The sequence below is a fragment of the Hoplias malabaricus genome, chromosome X1 (genome assembly GCF_029633855.1).
Source record: "Hoplias malabaricus isolate fHopMal1 chromosome X1, fHopMal1.hap1, whole genome shotgun sequence".
NCBI classification, from domain to species: domain Eukaryota; kingdom Metazoa; phylum Chordata; class Actinopteri; order Characiformes; family Erythrinidae; genus Hoplias; species Hoplias malabaricus.
This window is the reverse complement of record NC_089818.1, coordinates 19,145,674-19,166,095: the sequence shown is the minus strand read 5'-3', so window position 1 is coordinate 19,166,095 and position 20,422 is coordinate 19,145,674. Positions and strand designations below refer to the sequence as shown.

Sequence of the window (20,422 nt, the reverse complement as noted above, 5' to 3'; positions counted from 1 at the left end):
TCTGCGCTCGGGACGAGGTGTTTAACCTAAAATCCCGCCATCACGGCCAAGGGGGGCACGGAGTTTTTCGCCGAGAGAGATGCACGACGGAAACACACATACCCATTTCCAGCCACACAGCTGCACGCGCACACACAGCGCCATGGCCGTGTTTTCAACAACAGCAGCGTGTACACCATCAGCACGCTACCCCAGCTGTTACTGAGATTATTATAGCTAATGTTGTGATAATTACAGGTGCGTTTTCAGCCGCGGGTGCAGAAATTCCGTCGCGCATAAGCCACATGCAGCATCGCCGAGCTGCACGAGCGTTTACCGCTGCAAAGGCGAGCGTGCTGTTTCTGCTACCGGAGCTTTATTTAGCTTCAATGACTCTTAAAAGAGGCATTTTCTAGGTTTAATTATTTTTTTTTTTATTCTTTTTAAATTTTATTTTTATTTTATTTTTTTAGCTTTCAGACACAACAGATAAAGGTTAATGTTTTCAGACACTCTGCAAAACAGAAAGTAGATGTAAAAAATAATGAGGGATTATATATATATAAATATATGCTTAGAAAATGGGGACAAAAATAAATAATTCTCTGAGTATACATTACATTAAAATATATAAACACATCTAAAAACACAAAAAATATAGGCCCATTAAATGTAAAAGCGTGAAAAGCGTGAGACTCTGAGGGGAGGGTCACTCACCCAGGTCCGCTTCACGCGCTCCTAGCGTCCCGCGCTCGCGCCGTGCCGTTTCATCTCCGGTCCTGACAGAAACGGAGAAGCTGAAGCAGGCGAGAGACCGAAACGGAGTTATGAATGAAAGTCGGCGACCGAGAACACGCCCACAGGAGGGGGCGGGGCCAGCCGAGCGGCCACGTGACGCGGAGAAGGGCGGCGCGAGCGGGATTCCTCGCGATGTGCGTCAGTTCGGGGAGGGTCACGTGACGGGCGTCGTGCGGCGACGCTCCATTCAGACTCGCGCTGACGGAGGAGCCGGCGGAGAAGTGAATGACCAGGCTCGAGCTTTCTCTGCGGAGAAACGGCACGCGCTCGGCTCTCGTCATTCCGACAAACACAAGAGGCAGAACTAAAAGCACGCGGCTCAGCGTTAATGCAGGGGAAACCGTGGTTGGTTGCCCGTGTTTCAGCATTAATTTCAGATATTTCTGCACAGTGCTAAATCCATTCATTCATATTTATATTTATTGATTATTTATTTAGTAATCTGTGCGCACGTGCAGTGTATGGTACATGACACATTAAATACACCTAAATACAGATTCTGGTTTTATTTCACCACGACTAGGTACAGTAAGAGACTATTGTTGTTATTATTATTAATATTATTATTATTATAGTTGTTGTAGTTGACCCATGTGGCAGTCTCCCCTCTGTCAGTGATGGTAATAACAGAGGTGGAGCTGTGTGTGTGTGTGTGTGTGTGTGTGTGTGTGTGTGTTGTTTGCAGCTCCAGTGAGAAAGCCTCAGTCACTCATTATTCACACAGTGCGTCACTCTGTACGCAAGAGAAGCCAGAACCTGAAAACCCCCAGAGACACCCCACCCCACCCCTCTCTCTCTACCTCCCTGTTACTTTCCCTATCCCTCTATTTCTGTCCGTTCTTCTTTCCTCTCTCCCCATCTTTAGCCCTCTCTTTTTGATCTCTCCCTCTACCCCTCAGGCTATCTCCATCCCTCTCTCTGATTTCCACGTTCCTTTCTTAATCTGTAGCTGGCCCCTTTCTACCTCGTCTCTCTCATTCTCTCCATCTTTCTCACCCCCGTCTCTCTATCTCTGGTTCCCACTCATTCTTTCTTTTCTTCTTTCTCTCACAGGTACCTGCGCGCACACACACACACACACACAGAGAGAGAGAGGGATGAGAGCAGCGCTGGAAGCACTGGGGAATATATTACATCCACAGAAATAAATAAACATGTAACATAATTACTGCCTTTCCTTCCTGTCTTCTCAGTCATGCAGAAACGGAGTACGCATTACGTAAGAGGTAAAAGAAAACACCATCTCTCTCTCTCTCTCTCTCTCTCTCTCTCTCTCTCTCTCTGTTGCAGGGCGCCCTCTCCTGGCACATTTCTTTATAAATGATGTCGTACCCTCACAGATAAAGTAAGGTAGAGGTACATTACTGGTCACAAATGTACCTTTAAAGTCAAATTTGGTGTCTTAAAGGTACATTACATTCTCTTCTCCAGAGGAAGAGGTGAAGATTTATAATCTTTTATGTTCGAAAAAAAAACATAATAAAAGTCCTGGAGATTAAATGGGGCGTATGAAAACACTACCATTTTAAAATCTCCCATTATAATAGGTTAAGGCATAATGACGTTCCCTAACTGAAGATACTGAATATGGACGCCTGAGGAAACCACTGCAGTGACAGTTCTTCATTTATCACCCTAAAATTATTTTTTACAGCTGCTTAAATCTAAAGTAATCAGATGGAGCCTTAAGGCAATATATATATATATTCATTCATTCATTCATTATCTGTAACCCTTATCCAGTTCAGGGTCGCGGTGGGCACAAGGCAGGAATACACCCTGGAGGTGGCGCCAGTCCTTTACAGGGCAACACACACATTCACTCACACCTACGGACACTTTTTGACTCGCCAATCCACCTACCAACGTGTGTTTTTGGACCGTGGGTGGAAACCGGAGCACCTGGAGGAAACCCACGCAGACACAGGGAGAACACACCACACTCCTCACAGACAGTCACCCGGAGGAAACCCACACAGATACAGGGAGAACACACCACACTCCTCACAGACAGTCACCCGGAGGAAACCCACGCAGACACAGGGAGAACACACCACACTCCTCACAGACAGTCACCCGGAGGAAACCCACGCAGACACAGGGAGAACACACCACACTCCTCACAGACAGTCACCCCGAGGAAACCCACGCAGACACGGGGAGAACACACCAACTCCTCACAGACAGTCACCCGGAGCGGGAATTGTACCCACAACCTCCAGGTCCCTGGAGCTGTGTGACTGCGACACTAACCTGCTGCACCACCGTGCCGCCTTTATATATTTTTTCTCAATCTCAAATGTCAATGAGAAGAAAAATCAATGTTTAGTACGTTTGACCTACATTTAAATAGAGGCTACACAAATACACAATATTTTTAGATGTGAGAATCACTTCATGGAACTGTCTGCTGCTCACTCACTCAGTCTACATACACACACTTACTCATACTCACTCACTTACTCACTTTTTCACTCCTCTACCCCTCCTACCCTTCCCCATACCCTTCCTACTCTTCCCCTAACCCTCCTATCTCAGGCTCTCTCTCTTTCACTCACTCACTCACTGACTCACACACACTCATGGAATTGCACCACAAGGGGCGCTGTTTCTCAAACAATCACTCACTTTTAGGAACTGATCCACAGGGGGTGCTGTTGAGCTTTGCATAAATGACACTCACTGTGTCTGAAGTGTCCCAAATGGTGTTTGCTGAGTCAGTATTCAACACAGTTTTTGTTTTACACACACAACAGCAAAATTATATGAAAATATTACAGATTATCATGGAATATAGACTAAACTGTAAGGTCTTCAGGAACACATATTTGGTTTATTATAGATGTTTTAAAACACTAGTTGTAATGTGTTAATAAAGTTCTTGTCGCAGAAAAAAAAAACAAGTGAATGATCCTGTGTGCTATACGCTAAACTCTACATTTTAAATTGCATGAATTTGTCATATTCTTACCGTTATCGGGCTGTAGCAATGAAGCGTACCTCTGTGCCTGTACATCGCTTAAACGTTAGCCTTGTGAACTACAAAAATAAACTAAAAGGCTTTTTCACTGTTGTTTGTTTGAGAACAAACAAAAGAGGAATGGATCAAAGAGCCTCTTAAATAAAACTCCCTGAGCTTTGAAGGTCTTTAGAGTCCCAGCTCGTGTAATTTCCTAACACAACCACCAGGGGCCAGTATTGTTATTCAGTTTTCAGAACATGCTGCTAACCATTTGAATGGCATTAGTTTATGAATTTAGCTTGAGCGTAGTTTCAAGCCAAATGATATCATTTATTAAATAAATCAGCTCTTATTTGTTCAACTTTGCCTTGTAGGCTTACAAAGAAAGCACCAGACATGACATTTTGATCAAGGGCAAAGTTGAAACACACTTTAATAGCCACATATTTTCTTTTAAAGTGACTAGCAAAGGCAGAGCAGACACCTTTGTACTGTGTTCAGAATTAACCTAATAACAGACCTCTCTTAATTTTCTTCGAGGGAGCGAAGCACTTAAACCAGTCATGTGTTCACCACATTAAGAGGAGAACGTCTTGATTTACGATCAATCCTAAGAGTGATTTATAGCTTTTCTTTGTTGTTTTTGTTGTCTTATCTTAGCTTCTCAAGTTGCTACACCTTTTTTCCCTGGAGACATTACAGAGGCCTCACATAGAGTAACTCTTCTGTAGATAATGCCAGATACAGTCATTCATCTGTGCTATGCTGATTAGTCAGACACCATCATTCCCTGTGCTGTCTTTAGGCTGTTTCCTTTGGAAAACAGGGTTCGGAAAAAATGCTAATAAAAAACGTGTTTTCCAATAGTCTACCTATTTTTATTAAGTCAGTTTCCACCCTCAAGCTAATTCTCCCCATTACATGATACCAACAAAGGCCGCTGGCTACCACTTGCTACACTTTAGAATGTCTCTGTTTAATATGCCACTATTGTGATGTCATAGGCAGCTCAAACCCTCTGGTGGAGAACACTGCCTTCCATTTCTTGGGCATGCTTAGCTTTTTTATTTCATTGTGGTGAAAGAGAGAGGACATTCCCATCCACCCAGAAAGGGTGAAACAAGGCATGCTATATTGATTCCCCCCTATGAATGCATAGTCATTACAGGGTGTCAGTGCTTACACAATTGTGCCATTCAGAAGCTTTATAAAACACACTTTATAATCTAAATTTCAATGTACTCCTGTAACTTGCTGTTACAGAGAATGTTCGGTCAACAATAAAAAATTCTTTTTTGCATTCACACCCACTCATACACCCACCCACACACACACACACACACACACAAAGAACAGATGGTTAGGGAGGAAAAAATAAATCTGACTGTAGACACCCCAAATCAGGAGTGTTTTTTCCTCTTCCCTTTGTGAGTGCCATGCTATTCCTGCTTAGATTTGTTCAGACATCTGCCGAATCCTTATCTCATTTTTCCCAAAAGTCAGGCCCTCCAGGAACCAAGAGTTCATTAGCAGTTTTCGTGGGCGTGAAGGAGTTTGTGAAAGTTTCTGATTTTTTGGCTTTAAGTGGAGATGAAGAAAGCAGGTAAGATGAAGCAATGTAAGCAGCCATTACAGGAATATGAGGCCTCATAATGGCCTTATAAAAAGTGCTTTGGCACACCTTTACGGGCTTAGCAAGGAATCTGCAAATGCATGGTGGAAACCCAATGACTAACTCTAACATAACTGTACATGTCTACATGTTATATATTGTTGTTGGGTTTTTTGTTTTTTTTTTGAGGATTGATTGATTGCTTCATGGATTCATTTATTAATCTTGGTTAGACTGCAGCTTCTATTTGCTGTAGTGACTTATCTAGGACTTACAGAATGCCTTAAAGATGTTATGCTAGTGGTTATTCTGATGGTAGGCCTTCAGTTCAGCTCCTGAAGGACTAACCAATGAAGAACTCACTTGGTTCTGCCTAGATACCAATCAGAAAAAAAACGTTTGGGGTCCTATCAAACTTGAAATTAATTAGGAGAAAGTAATAACTGTGTTCATTCAGAGTTTAAACACAGGCCGTGTGAATGATCACACTGCTTAAAGGCCCTAACTGTTTTCCACAGGCTAAAACACCCAGTTTAACTCAGAAAGTGATTGTTAATGAAATGACTGGTTGGATTGGATAGTCACTATTTCCCAGCAGGTCTGGGAACTGAAACATGGCCTTTGATCATTACAGTTCAGTTCTGAATTATACCAGACTTGGTACTGCTTTCAAAACAAATGTACAGTATGATTTCACTGTGGGAATTCCAGTAATCCATGTTAGTAAAATCCTTACATATTTCTCACACACACACAGAGAGAGAGAGAGAGAGTAAGACTGTGCTGCAAACGTTCAGTTGCTCAACCGCTCAATAGCATAGTTTCCATTAAAAGAAAAAGCATGACTCTGTGCCTGGAAATTTCCGTATGTGTACAGTCTGTCTCCGAACACAAACACACTTTGGCTTTGACCCTCTGAGCCATTACAGGAAATCCATTGTCACACACACATCCAAGAGGTGAAATATTGCTCAGACAACTGCTGTGGAGCAGTGCGTGTTTGGTCAGATGGACGTCGAGTTGGCCTTCCGAAGGTTTTACAGCCCTTCCTCTCCTTTTTTTCCACACACAGCACAAACCTCCACTGAGTCCACTCAGTTCCTGCAGATGTTACCAAAATAAGAGCTTTGTTTTTGGGGCTTTGGCCTGAGCTGTCCTGGAGCATTCATTACAGCTACATACTTATGGAAGCTATTTCACCACTCAGCTGAATTACTTAAGTCTGAACTGATGTTTGTCCTATTGGAATGTATCTTATTCACTTCTATGGAACAAATCAGAAAAACTATTGACCTGAAACACACATAAAATACAACCTGTGGAATTTTAAAGCTGCTTGGTCATAAGAAATTATCCCTACTTCAAGCATGCTAGCCTGTGAAAAAGTAGCGTTAGCAACAACAGTATTAATTAAGTTGGATGCCACCTTCACCCTTCACTTAGCGGCTTTCACTCTCTCAGCTACCATTGTGTGATTACAGGACTCCTTTATACACCCATGCACAAAAAAAGTTATTATTTTGAAACACTATGTCAATATTTTAAGAAAAGGAGGCATTCTTTTGACACAGCTAGTCAATATTTTAAGAACAGAAACTCTTATTTTGAAATACTAAGTCAATATTTTTACACCCTGCTGCCAGAAATGGAGAAGGACAAGAAAGATTTTTCTCCTTTACCTGCCCATAAAGGCCTTCCATATGAAAGTATTCTTCAGCAGCTGCCCATTGGCTTCTGTTAACATTGTGTTTCGTGTCTATGACTTTGGTAACTGACATTACACTACAGATTCAGTAGAGAAATGTGAAATAAGGGCATAATAATTCACTAAAATTATTACAGTATTAGCACTAGTATTAAAATAATACATATTATATGAAAATAATGCTTGTTATTATTACAATTGCGGCACGGTGGTGCAGCAGGTTAGTGTCATAGTCACGCAGCTCCAGGGGCCTGGAGGTTGTGGGTTCGATTCCCGCTCCAGGTGACTGTCTGTGTGGTGTGTTCTCTCTGTGTCTGCATGGGTTTCCTCCGGGTGACTGTCTGTGAGGAGTGTGGTGTGTTCTTTCTGTGTCTGCATGGGTTTCCTCCGGGTGACTGTCTGTGAAGAGTGTGGTGTGTTCTCCCTGTGTCTGCATGGGTTTCCTCCAGGTGACTGTCTGTGAAGAGTGTGGTGTGTTCTCCCTGTGTCTGCATGGGTTTCCTCCGGGTGACTGTCTGTGAGGAGTGTGGTGTGTTCTCCCTGTGTCTGCGTGAGTTTCCTCCGGGTGACTGTCTGTGAGGAGTGTGGTGTGTTCATCCGGTGTCTGCGTGGGTTTCCTCCGGGTCACTGTCTGTGAGGAGTGTGGTGTGTTCATCCTGTGTCTGTGTGGGTTTCCTCCGGGTGACTGTCTGTGAGGAGTGTGGTGTGTTCATGCTGTGTCTGTGTGGGTTTCCTCCGGGTGACTGTCTGTGAGGAGTGTGGTGTGTTCTCCCTGTGTCTGTGTGGGTTTCCTCCGGGTGACTGTCTGTGAGGAGTGTGGTGTGTTCTCTCTGTGTCTGTGTGGGTTTCCTCCGGGTGACTGTCTGTGAGGAGTGTGGTGTGTTCATCCTGTGTCTGCGTGGGTTTCCTCCAGGTGACTGTCTGTGAGGAGTGTGGTGTGTTCATCCTGTGTCTGCGTGGGTTTCCTCTGGGTCACTGTCTGTGAGGAGTGTGGTGTGTTCATCCTGTGTCTGTGTGGGTTTCCTCCGGGTGACTGTCTGTGAGGAGTGTGGTGTGTTCATGCTGTGTCTGTGTGGGTTTCCTCCGGGTGACTGTCTGTGAGGAGTGTGGTGTGTTCTCCCTGTGTCTGTGTGGGTTTCCTCTGGGTCACTGTCTGTGAGGAGTGTGGTGTGTTCTCCCTGTGTCTGTGTGGGTTTCCTCTGGGTCACTGTCTGTGAGGAGTGTGGTGTGTTCATCCTGTGTCTGCGTGGGTTTCCTCCAGGTGACTGTCTGTGAGGATTGTGGTGTGTTCTCCCTGTGTCTGCGTGGGTTTTCTCCGGGTGACTGTCTGTGAGGAGTGTGGTGTGTTCTCTCTGTGTCTGCATGGGTTTCCTCCGGGTGACTGTCTGTGAGGAGTGTGGTGTGTTCTTTCTGTGTCTGCATGGGTTTCCTCCGGGTGACTGTCTGTGAAGAGTGTGGTGTGTTCTCCCTGTGTCTGCATGGGTTTCCTCCAGGTGACTGTCTGTGAAGAGTGTGGTGTGTTCTCCCTGTGTCTGCATGGGTTTCCTCCGGGTGACTGTCTGTGAGGAGTGTGGTGTGTTCTCCCTGTGTCTGCGTGAGTTTCCTCCGGGTGACTGTCTGTGAGGAGTGTGGTGTGTTCATCCGGTGTCTGCGTGGGTTTCCTCCGGGTCACTGTCTGTGAGGAGTGTGGTGTGTTCATCCTGTGTCTGTGTGGGTTTCCTCCGGGTGACTGTCTGTGAGGAGTGTGGTGTGTTCATGCTGTGTCTGTGTGGGTTTCCTCCGGGTGACTGTCTGTGAGGAGTGTGGTGTGTTCTCCCTGTGTCTGTGTGGGTTTCCTCCGGGTGACTGTCTGTGAGGAGTGTGGTGTGTTCTCTCTGTGTCTGTGTGGGTTTCCTCCGGGTGACTGTCTGTGAGGAGTGTGGTGTGTTCATCCTGTGTCTGCGTGGGTTTCCTCCAGGTGACTGTCTGTGAGGAGTGTGGTGTGTTCATCCTGTGTCTGCGTGGGTTTCCTCTGGGTCACTGTCTGTGAGGAGTGTGGTGTGTTCATCCTGTGTCTGTGTGGGTTTCCTCCGGGTGACTGTCTGTGAGGAGTGTGGTGTGTTCATGCTGTGTCTGTGTGGGTTTCCTCCGGGTGACTGTCTGTGAGGAGTGTGGTGTGTTCTCCCTGTGTCTGTGTGGGTTTCCTCTGGGTCACTGTCTGTGAGGAGTGTGGTGTGTTCATCCTGTGTCTGCGTGGGTTTCCTCCAGGTGACTGTCTGTGAGGATTGTGGTGTGTTCTCCCTGTGTCTGCGTGGGTTTTCTCCGGGTGACTGTCTGTGAGGAGTGTGGTGTGTTCTCTCTGTGTCTGCATGGGTTTCCTCCGGGTGACTGTCTGTGAAGAGTGTGGTGTGTTCTCCCTGTGTCTGCATGGGTTTCCTCCAGGTGACTGTCTGTGAAGAGTGTGGTGTGTTCTCCCTGTGTCTGCATGGGTTTCCTCCAGGTGACTGTCTGTGAAGAGTGTGGTGTGTTCTCCCTGTGTCTGCATGGGTTTCCTCCGGGTGACTGTCTGTGAGGAGTGTGGTGTGTTCTCCCTGTGTTTGCGTGAGTTTCCTCCGGGTGACTGTCTGTGAGGAGTGTGGTGTGTTCATCCGGTGTCTGCGTGGGTTTCCTCCGGGTCACTGTCTGTGAGGAGTGTGGTGTGTTCATCCTGTGTCTGTGTGGGTTTCCTCCGGGTGACTGTCTGTGAGGAGTGTGGTGTGTTCATGCTGTGTCTGTGTGGGTTTCCTCCGGGTGACTGTCTGTGAGGAGTGTGGTGTGTTCTCCCTGTGTCTGTGTGGGTTTCCTCCGGGTGACTGTCTGTGAGGAGTGTGGTGTGTTCTCTCTGTGTCTGTGTGGGTTTCCTCCGGGTGACTGTCTGTGAGGAGTGTGGTGTGTTCATCCTGTGTCTGCGTGGGTTTCCTCCAGGTGACTGTCTGTGAGGAGTGTGGTGTGTTCATCCTGTGTCTGCGTGGGTTTCCTCTGGGTCACTGTCTGTGAGGAGTGTGATGTGTTCATCCTGTGTCTGCGTGGGTTTCCTCCAGGTGACTGTCTGTGAGGATTGTGGTGTGTTCTCCCTGTGTCTGCGTGGGTTTTCTCCGGGTGACTGTCTGTGAGGAGTGTGGTGTGTTCTCTCTGTGTCTGTGTGGGTTTCCTCCGGGTGACTGTCTGTGAGGAGTTGGTGTGTTCTTCCCGGGTCCGCGTGGGTTTCCTCCGGGTGCTCTGCTTTCCTCCCACAGTCCAAAAACACACGTTGGTAGGTGGATTGGCGACTCAAAAGTGTCCGTAGGTGTGAGTGTGTGTGAATGTGTGAGTGTGTGTGAAGGACAGGCGCCCCCTCCAGGGTGTATTCCCGCCTTGCGCCCAATGATTCCAGGTAGGCTCTGGACCCACCGCGACCCTGAACTGGATAAGGGTTGCAGACAATAAATGAATTAATGAATTATTACAATTGTTAGTTACTACTTCATTGACATCAAAAAACATTTTTTTGATGCTCATCAGAAATGCTCTTCCTTCATTATCAGTGGAACTGGTTCTAAATGAGAGAACACTGAAATAGGAAATGTTTCCAACTTGGTGAAACATGGCCTGGGTTTAAGGATGTGCGTTTGTAAGGGTTTTTCTTTTGGCCTGGGTTTATGAGAAGAATGATAAGAATGTTCTCTCCTAATCTAACCACACTTCTCTCCTGATATATTTAGACTTCTTGTAAAAGGCTGAAAGCGGGGGTGGACAGGCTCGACTGACCACAAGGCTGTTATTTAGACCCCGACAATTTGCCAACAACTGTGGTGTATGGTCATGCTATTACACCTGACCTCTCCAGCCAGGGGTCCTGTACAGTTCATCTTCTGTGAGTTCACTGAGAGAGAGAGTGTGTGTGTGTGTGTGTTGGAACTACAAGAGCTACATATCTACTGTATATTTTTAATATTTCTCATTGTGAGGTTATGGATAAAATATTAATTATTTGCATATTTTAAGTGATTGCATTTCAAGATTTACTTCTTAAAAACAATGAATCAATTATTATAATGTCATAGAGCTTAATATTGTAATATTATAATAAATCATTCATGTCAGTATCGGAAATATTAGAAAATATTGCTATATTTACGATGATGTCATTGGTTTAAATTATCCATTTTGCAGAGTTTGTAGGAGAGAGAGAGAGGTGAGAGAGAGTGAGAGAGAGAGAGAGAGTGAGAGAGAGAGAGAGAGAGAGAGAGAGAGAGTGAGAGAGAGAGAGAGAGAGAGAGAGGAGAGAGAGAGAGGAGAGAGAGAGAGTGAGAGAGAGAGAGGAGAGAGAGAGAGAGTGAGAGAGAGAGAGAGAGAGTGAGAGAGAGAGAGAGAGAGATGAGAGAGAGAGAGAGAGAGTGAGAGAGAGAGAGAGAGAGAGACTGAAGTGTGTGTGCTGTTTGTCTTGGCTTGTGATAGTAAAGCTCTGAATGGCCTGATGGTGTGTCAGACACACCAGAGTGTGTGATTCTTCCGTGCCTCACTTGGTGAAGTTGTAACAGTACGAACAAGCAATTGTGTGTGTGTGTGTGTGTGTGTGTGTGTGTTTGGTAGATTCACGAAATTTGAGTGAACACAATGTGCTGAAAGTGTTGTCAGATCGAAATTATGCACGGCACTCTGTCACAACATTCGCAGCTTATAAAAAGATCCCTTGCATGAGGTTATTACATAGAAATGCATTACTCTGTATAAGAAATAAGATCCTGTTGTAATGTACTGCACAAATGTTTATGGTTTAATTTCCAGTCAAAAACCAGCAGAAATATGCAACTTCTGAGAATGAACTTTGCAGGAAATTTGTGGAGAAATATTCCTGCCGACTTCTTCAGAATCTGAAAACAAGTCTCCAGAAAAGTCCTTCAGACCAAGGAGCTATAATAAAGACAAATGTATTTCTGACACTGAAACACTGTAACTGAGGGGAGTAGGCAGGATGCAAATGCTATGTATGCCTTGTTTAGGGTTAACACACAGCCGCGGTCAGGTTAGGCTGCGGTCAGAACACAAGCAGATATAATGTCCACCAGTACATTTCAGAATCTAACTTTAACGGAAAAGGGTTGTGAAATCGGAAACACTGATGACAGTGCTCAGAACACGGGAATATAATATAAATCATAACATATAACTGAGTTCAGAACTGCAGCAGAGACAACAAGGATCATAAAACATTCATCACAGACACTTCACAGTTACTTAACAGAGACTTACTGTAATACAAGACTGAAACAGAGGCATGTATGTAATATATACATATAGTCAATGAGACTAGCAGAGGTGGTTTTTTTAAACTATTTATAGTTGGTTAGTCGGTTTGTTAACTAATTGCACCAAATCTAATGACTGTTTGTGTTGCTTTTTGGCTTTAGAGTTACTGCAGGTGTGAGTACTGCCAAGGAGTACAGTCGGAGACAAACCAGAGCAGGAATAAAATCTTGCTGATGAAGGATCTTGAACTTAAAGTTCACTTTGACTAGTAAATGAAGGAAGGGTTTGTTCTTAAAGGCTAAGCACCACTTAATGGACCTCCATGAATATTTCACATTATTTTAGTTACTGACATATATAAGTATGAATTAAAATGAAAATAGCAGCTTAATTTGCTTCAAAACTGACAATTTTATTAAATTGACGGAAAAACCCGAGCTCACTACGGAAATTCTTGAACGCGACCGTGACGTCACTGGTGGACAACAGCTGAACAACGCCGCGGTAAAACACCGTTATGACTGACTGTTATGACAGTATCTAACTAAATAACCAACATTATTCATGACAACAGCCTAGCAATAAGCTAAACTCAAATGTAGAGGTACCGTTATTCTTGTAAATGTGATCGAAGTCGAACTCGAATTCATCCGACACTATAAACCTCCGTAATGCAGCTACGTAGCCGAGTATAATCTGAGCCACCGAGTTTAGCGAGTCAAGCTAACGTTAACTAACACCAACTAAAACAGGCGAAGTGAGTGTCCTTACCCTGTTTACCTCCATGTTACAGAGGCTCTTGAACACCTTTCGTTGGTGTCCTTACATGCCCATATTGTTGGAAAAGCGCCAGTGAAATGAGCTACAGATAACGGAGTGAGCGGAGGGTCCTTTCCAAAGTGCCCGTTTAAAGTTGACAAATTTAGTCCATTTTCTGGATATTTTGGGATCTTTGGGCCATTTGTGCACAGATGTCCCACTGTACATTGAATGATTGCAGCCAAAAACAACACACCTTTTCGTCATTTTGCATTAAATTAAGTGCAGCTTCTAGAGTTGTTGTCCACCGTCTACGTCACAGGCAAGACGCCTATTAGAGTTTCCGTTGGTGGGGGGGGGGAACCAACGGTCTTTTAAACCTTATTCCTTGAACTAGTAAGAAATAACATGTTTTCTGACTATCAATAAACACAAGTTAGGAACTCAAATTCCACTGTATTTATTTGTTTGACACTTTCATAGAGCTGGTGCTTAGCATTTAATGGCTTTCAAAGTTAAAAGAAAGCTTAAATTAAAAAATAGAACATATTATTATTCTCCTTTAAATTAATATTTTCTGACGTACAAAACTTTGCAAAGAACGATGTTGTTGCTCCTGTTGTGGATTTTACTGCTTGTATTGGCTGTACATAATTAATGTAACGTCAACAAGAACTCATTACTATGAGGTTGTATGATATGGCTCATAAAACCTTTCTTCTGAAATGAAAGTTATTAACAGAGAACTTGTGCCACTTTTCAGCAGTCATAGATATAATCTTCTAAGTAGGCTTTACAGTAAACATTGGAACATTCCTGTGAGGATTTGACGGCATTTGGCCATGCCTGATGTTGGATGATTTGTTCTGAATCATAAATACAACAAATCATCAAAAAGGTATCAGATAAATGTAGGGTTATGTACCTATTGGTCATTGCTTTCTATGAAGATTATACACAGTTGGACACCAGGGTCCACGAATCTTTGGACCACTGTAGTATAGCAGTGGTCACACACAGGAGATTTTTATTCATGTCCCTTTAATTTCAAGGACATGTCTGTAAAAATAAATATCCCTAAAAAAGACCCGTTTCTAATATATAATGCTATTAATATAAATAGGTCACATTCCTGAATGACTGACTCTGCCTTTTGTGAGGATACTGAGAAAAACTTCTTCTTAGTGATCGCCAGTGATTGGTGCTGTGTGGCTAGTTCATTACATTCGGACACGGAGGTCAATCTGAGCCGCGCACACCATGTCCTACAAAAATCTTTTGGTACTACGAACGAGAATGAGCGAGTTCCCAACATTCCACAGCGGTGAGATGCATGGAAATCTGAACAGAGGAGGAGGGAGAGTGGGGGAGGGGGAGGGCTGAAGAGGAGGTGGGGAGGGGGAGGGCCAAACTGAAAGAATGTGCGGCTCGAGACATGAATCTGGCTTGGCCCTGTTCTTCTGACGTCAAAGCCGTGAAGCTTCCACTTGAGCCAGAAAGGTTGGACACCCGCTTCCCTCCCAGAAATCCATGCGCCTCTGACATAGGCGGGAACGTGTGTTGTTTCAGCAATGAGGAGGCTGTTTTTCAGAGGGAAGGTTAAGGTCGCTGCTAGCCATAAAAAAAGGCAGTCTATAAACCCCATCAGTGAGATAAGGTGTTTTTCAGGCCGAAGAGTGATAGCCTGGTGTTAGATGAGCTATTGAATACTGATTAGAAATGAAGCCATGTTTTTAGATGCTGCTTCCCTGTGCGCACACAGCTCAGAGGGAAAACAGAGACTGAATAATGACAGACTGAGATTCCTAGCTCAGAGCAAACTATTTTCAGTAAAAACACAAATAGCAGTTAGCGCTAGCTGACTAGCATTTGTTGTTTTTAGCTGACTAATATGGCTCTTTGGAATGCTAATGTATGACTATGTTTATATCCCCTCACATTGCTTGTGAATTTAATTCTTGCATAAATTTATTCATGCTAAACTGCTGTATGAACATTTCCAGACACTCTTTCTAGTTAATGAACTTGTTAATGAAGGTGTGCTAACTGCTAACATTCTGTTGAAATGCATATAACCAGCTTGCAAAACCTACGTTTAAAAACATTGGCACTCTGGAGTAGCAAAAAAATCACCAAAGAACACCATGCTAATTGCTAAGCGTCCTCTAAAGGGGTAAAAATTCACACAGAATTATGATCCAGTATCAGTACCTGCCCTCACTAATGGTCATCCATTTAGTGAATCCTTCTTGGAAGAGCAAAGGCTGTTACCACACAACAGAGCAAGTATAAATTCCTTTTACAAAACTGAATTCTGAAGAGGTGATTCATGAGCAAGTGCCTTCAAACTTCAACGTTCAGCTTTAGAACTGGATTTTCTGCTTTTCATCATCTAAATACTCCCAAAGAAATGTAGTTATGTTGTGTTTATATTTCTGAGAACATCAGCAGTTTCTTATATTTGCATTTTAATACCTTTAAATACCTTTATGGCCCTCCTTCAGTCATCAATGGACCCCTACAAACTCATCTCAGTTCATCAAATTTATTAGAAATATATTTCTTCTATATATAAGTCTTCTAATTCCACAAGAGTGGATTTGAGGCTTTGACGTCACTCTTCACCTTTGCCTTCATTCACTACATGGAGATATTTGAATATGCCCCACCTCTATTTCCAGCCACCTCTCTGCCATGCACCTGCATCTCGGGCTGAACTGGAAAGCCCCACGCCGCAAGTTGACAGGAATGATTCCTTAGATTTTTTTAACGTAAGAATCCCTGACTGTCCAAATTCACCCACTTTTGGAACGCTGCGGTTTCAAAGAGGAAATGCTCAGCCATGGCACTGTTCATTTCACTCATGATTTCATTGGCTAGGGAATAAACAACAGCACACAGACATATTAACAAGGTTAACCCCTTTACTAGAGGAGATAATTGGTGATTGTTTTGACTGTAAATGAAAGGAATGAGTTGTCTTTGACGTTTGCATAACATTGCACACCATTATGTGTCTAAGATCATTGCCTCATCCAAAGGCTAGTTTCGGAGAATGGGAAGTGGAGGTACATGAAAACAACCGAGAAAGTGAAAGTACAGAGAGAGATAGAGAGAGAGAGAGATAGAGAAACAGGAAAATCACTGTTAAAGGTAAGTACTCCTACACAAGCAAAGTTACTGTATTTAGCTCTGTAGGAGTTTGTTGTAGGAGTTAATTAGCACTGGTGATTGTACTGTGAGGAAAGAGAGTATCCTACACAGACACACACACACACAAAAGATTGCACATACCCACTCAGACATACACATGAAGAACGACAGTGAGAGAGCGAGAAGAGAAACAGAGTGAAAGAGACTGAGAGGAGAGAGAGAAAGGATGAGGGGGTGGGCAGTGAGTGCACTGACGCAGCCTTTGGAAGGAAGGGAGAATGGGGGGTGTGTGGGGGGGGTGGCTATTTTAAGCCTGCAATAGGGAGTAGTGGATTGTTGCTGCTGCGTATCTGCTGTTTCCTACGTCATTGCTTTGGCTAACCCCTCTGCACACTCACTCCCTGTCTCTCTCTCACTCACACACACACACACACACTTATACACACAGTCCACATAACTGATCATGACCTCTATCTATGCTTGTATTACCTTAATTGTATAGATAGAGATACAGACAGTGTAATGTTATGTATGCATCCAATTCTGAGCGTACATCCATTGTCTTGTATTTTATTTTAAAGCCACTTTGGGACATGATTCACCTTTACATGACCTTTCTCCATCTGTCGTATTTAACATACTTTATTATTACTGTACCTTTAAGACTGATATATTATATGCCCAAGCATTTATGGACACTCATCATTTATAGATCAGGGTACATTATGCTGCACTCACTGCTGACACGGGTGTTCAGATGAGCCTAAGGTCACTGTCCCTAATGCCAAGTGTGTGCTAAAGACCCCCAGCACTGGGCTGTGATAGCAGCAGGTTTGCATTCTCTGGGGTGGTGGAGCTAACCTTCTAGACCCTTTTGAATGAGTAGGATTGATGTCTGTAATCCAGAGCTAATGATCCAACTTGACCTCACTCACTTTCCTGTAAGCAATCTTATCCTCACAGCGAGTTTCCAATATCCAGCATAAACCCTTCTCAAAAGAACCAAGGGGGATCATTTCTGGATTGATAGAAGAAAGGTAGGACAGGCAGGTGTCTTTAAACTCTGAATATCTATTGCCTAGGGACGCACAATTACACCAGAGTCATGTCGGTATTGACAGATGCATGCTAAAAAAATCCCTGCTGATAATTGAGCAATCCGCAGCCAGGAGTCCTAAGCGACGCTCCGGTGGGAGGGATGGCCACCTCCCCTTATGATATGACATGGTGGAAATCAGCACAGGTGTCTTTCAGCTGATGTAAGGGACCTGTGAAGTCAGTGCTTATATCAGTGGCCAGTGACATTGTAGTAGTGGCGGTGTGAAAGGGACATTGATTGACATAAAGTGTCTCAGAGGAAGCAGGTGTTTATTCTCAATTCTTACACTCTTGGGGGATGGGAAATGTGAGAAAATTAGGCAAAATCTGTGTTTTCCACCGGGTGACTGTGAGGAGTGTGGTGTGTTCTCCCTGTGTCTGCGTGGGTTTCCTCCGGGTAACTGTCTGTGAGGAGTGTGGTGTGTTCTCCCTGTGTCTGCGTAGGTTTCGTCCGGGTGACTCTCTGTGAGGAGTGTGGTGTGTTCTCCCTGTGTCTGTGTGGGTTTCCTCCGGGTGACTGTCTGTGAGGAGTGTGGTGTGTTCTCCCTGTGTCTGCATGGGTTTCGTCCGGGTGACTGTCTGTGAGGAGTGTGGTGTGTTCTCCCTGTGTCTGTGTGGGTTTCCTCCGGGTGACTGTCTGTGAGGAGTGTGGTGTGTTCTCCCTGTGTCTGCGTAGGTTTCGTCCGGGTGACTCTCTGTGAGGAGTGTGGTGTGTTCTCCCTGTGTCTGTGTGGGTTTCCTCCGGGTGACTCTCTGTGAGGAGTGTGGTGTGTTCTCCCTGTGTCCGCTTGGGTTTCCTCTGGGTGCTCCGGTTTCTTCCCACAGTCCAAAAACACACGTTAGTAGGTGGATTGGCGACTCAAAAGTGTCCATAGGTGTGAGTGTGTGTGTTGCCCTGTGAAGGACTGGCGCCCCCTCCAGGTAGGCTCTGGACCCACCACAACCCTGAACTGGAAAATCAGTTACAGATAATAAATGAATGAATGAATATTACTGGTATGGTCAATGTGGAGTACGTAGTTTTATTGGTACAGGTCCACATTTGCTCTTGATATTGCCACTGAACATCATTAGAATCCTCATCAACAGGCTTTATATAAAAGGCGACAGCATTTTATTCTCACAGTTTACTGTTGGCCATTCACCTTTTGGTCCCATGTTCATGCAGTTGTAATTACTAGATAATTAGATAATTATACCATTCATTATTTTCTAATTAGATGTTCTGGCGAGCAGCTCATCTCAGAACTGGAAGTCTTGGTTTGTATGATTCATATTAAAAGGTGAATACGTTTTGCTCTTCTATCCCTTTCTGACCCTCTGATTTCAAAACACTACCTTGAGAAACCTGGGCTGCCCAAGTTAACACATGAATACTTGTAATGTTTTCTGTAGTACGTTCATTAGAATAAACCAGAATTTAAAATATATTAATTAAGATATTTAATACCTTCAGTAGTTTGAGAGGAAGCTGAAAATAGTATTACATGCAGGTTCTTATATTCATCGGTGATGTACAATGAAAGCAGCAGTAGCTGCATGTTCTAATCTTCTGCAGTTGACGCCTGTCACCCCAATATCATTCATTATACCACAGTTAGCACAGTTACCCTGCATTGTGATTGGCTGAGAGATGTTCCAGGAGTGCCAATATTACACAACAATGGCACTCTGACCGAAGCTGTTCGGGTATCACTCCGCAAAATACATGTAACCTAGCAACGACACCAGCGCTTATAAGACAGAGCTGTGCCTGGACCTTTTCACCCAGTGGTCGCCCGGTTCATTTTCCTTTCACATACATTATTCTGAACGGAGTAAAGGGATATGGCGCTGTGGACCGTTACCTGCTTTCTGATTTGTAAACAAAAGAAAACCTCACTTTTAAAATACTTACTTTTAATGTAAACAGAGAGACCTCAGCATCGTTTAGTGTGTTATAAATATCACTACGATCTAAATCCGCTGTAAACAATGGTTAAACCATGATTTGTATTATTGACTTGATGCGTTTATCTCTGATTCTATCCTGATTTGAACAGAGAGCAGCTCTGAATAATGCAGCCTTGTTTCCCAACAAATCTGGCGTAAACACGGACCGGCTCCTGGAGAGAACCAATCCTGGACGGGTCCAACATCACACAATATAAAGATCCAGAGTTCGTTGAAAAAAGCAAAAATGAATGTGGAATGTATGACGGAATGGAACTATTCTACCTCACGGAAGGTTGATTAAAAAATATTTAATTTTAATAATAAACGGCGATAATGAACTGTGGTATAATCGCAATAATACACTCGAGGTTCATGCTATAACGTGAGATATTCGCCACTTCAGACCTACGACCTCAGAACACAAGTGCCAGTATCTCACGTTATAGCATGAACCTCGAGTGTATTATTGCGTAATTCATTCATTCATTGTCTGTAAGCGCTTATCCAGTTCAGGGTCGCGGTGGGTACCCGGAATCTGGGTGCAAGGCAGGAACACACCCTGGAGTGGGCGCCAGTCCTTCACAAGGCGACACACGGACACACACACCTAGGAACAATTTTGAGTCTTTGGAGGGGAACTGTGGCTTTGCACTTTGATTTTGTCAGTTAGCTGCTCATTGATTCATCCATTGTTCTTTAGAGTACTGTCTAGTGAAGACTTCTGAAGATGATGAGGTTTCTGCTCCCTTTAAAGAGCCAAGATGAGATTTTGCTAGTGAATATTCTTTTAGGCTTGATGTACTTATCACATGGCAGTAGCTGCATTCGGAAGCTGTGTTTGTACAAGACCCACAGTTGTCATAGTAACAGTGTGTGTGTGTGTGTGTGTGTGTGTATGGGCCTCAGATTGGGACTATGGATTATTGGAGGGGTCAAACAAAAAAAATACAATAAAGTTAGTGACATTCATAGTGTTGTGTTTATAGTACTGACATCACTGCTCAGAACACTTTAACATCTGCCCATTGGCTTCTGTTACAACAGTGTTTTTGTTTGAGTCCATTTTAGTATTCAGCCGCATGCTACAGATAAAGCAGATCAAATTTGAAAACTGCTGGAGTCTCCTTTAACTTCACAGCTACCTTGCTGCAAGGAGATGAGCCTTCTGCTCCCT

General features: G+C 43.9%; 1 protein-coding gene across 3 annotated transcripts in view; it reads right to left on the bottom strand.

Moving 5' to 3' along the window:
• Nucleotides 1–20,422, bottom strand: part of LOC136675974 (voltage-dependent calcium channel beta subunit-associated regulatory protein-like) — a 112,137-nt gene that overhangs the window by 27,240 nt on the left and 64,475 nt on the right. For 2 of the 3 annotated variants that reach the window (XM_066652806.1, XM_066652808.1), the window contains exon 1: nucleotides 697–787. The exons of the other annotated variant lie outside the window; for it this stretch is intronic. The gene's annotated coding sequence lies outside the window, so the exon portion shown is untranslated. Of the gene's footprint in view, nucleotides 1–696; nucleotides 788–20,422 lie in introns of those variants that run through there. 3 annotated transcript variants of the gene reach the window in all.